This window comes from Limulus polyphemus, unplaced genomic scaffold (genome assembly GCF_000517525.1).
Source record: "Limulus polyphemus unplaced genomic scaffold, Limulus_polyphemus-2.1.2 Scaffold4709, whole genome shotgun sequence".
Classification (NCBI taxonomy): Eukaryota; Metazoa; Arthropoda; class Merostomata; order Xiphosura; family Limulidae; genus Limulus; species Limulus polyphemus.
In genome coordinates, this window is record NW_013670319.1 from 49550 (window position 1) to 50472 (window position 923).

At 31.0% G+C, this 923-nt stretch overlaps 1 long non-coding RNA gene across 1 annotated transcript in view; it reads right to left on the reverse strand.

The window, feature by feature from the left end:
- LOC111088907 overlaps positions 1-923 on the reverse strand; it is a 10565-nt gene that overhangs the window by 9332 nt on the left and 310 nt on the right. The window lies entirely within an intron of this gene.

Consider the following 923-nt stretch of genomic DNA (forward strand, 5'->3'; position numbering starts at 1 on the left):
AACGGAGACGTAACATTACTATAGTATAAAACTTTGCTTTCTTGAAGCAACTTTTTCAGCTGTGAGTTAAATATAGATCATGTCAAAAGGATTTCACATTTTATTAAACCGCTTCAAACAGAGGTTAAAACACTTTTAAACTCATTAATATTTTTTGTTCTTCAGATATTACTCGAAGTTGAACCACACTACGTTAAAAGAAATAGTTCTTCAAATAAAAGAATATAATCTCATTTAACATTAAAGTGTAACTTAAGTAAATACGTTAGGACGACATGAACAGTTAATCAGACATAACAGGACAACATGAATAATTTGTTAAATACGTCAGGACGACACGAACAATATATTTAATACCTTACGACGAAACGAACAATTAATCAAATATGTCAGGACGATACGAGCAACTAATTAAATATATCAGGACAACATGAACAATTAAATACATCAGGACGACACGAACAATTAAATACGTCAGGACGACACGAACAATTAAATACGTCAGGACTACACGAACAATTAATTAAATATGTCAGGACGACACGAATAATTAATTAAGTACTTCAAGAGGATACGGACAATTAATTAAATACATCAGGACGACACGAACAATTAATCAAGTACTTCAAGAGGATATGGACAGTTAATTAAATATGTCAAGACGACACGAACAATTAATTAAATATGTCAGGACGACACGAATAATTAATTAAGTACTTCAAGAGGATACGGACAATTAATTAAATACATCAGGACGACACGAACAATTAATCAAGTACTTCAAGAGGATATGGACAGTTAATTAAATATGTCAGGACGACACGAATAATTAATTAAGTACTTCAAGAGGATATGGACAATTAATTAAATATGTCAGGACAACACGAACAATTAATTAAGTACTTCAAGAGGATATGGACAAT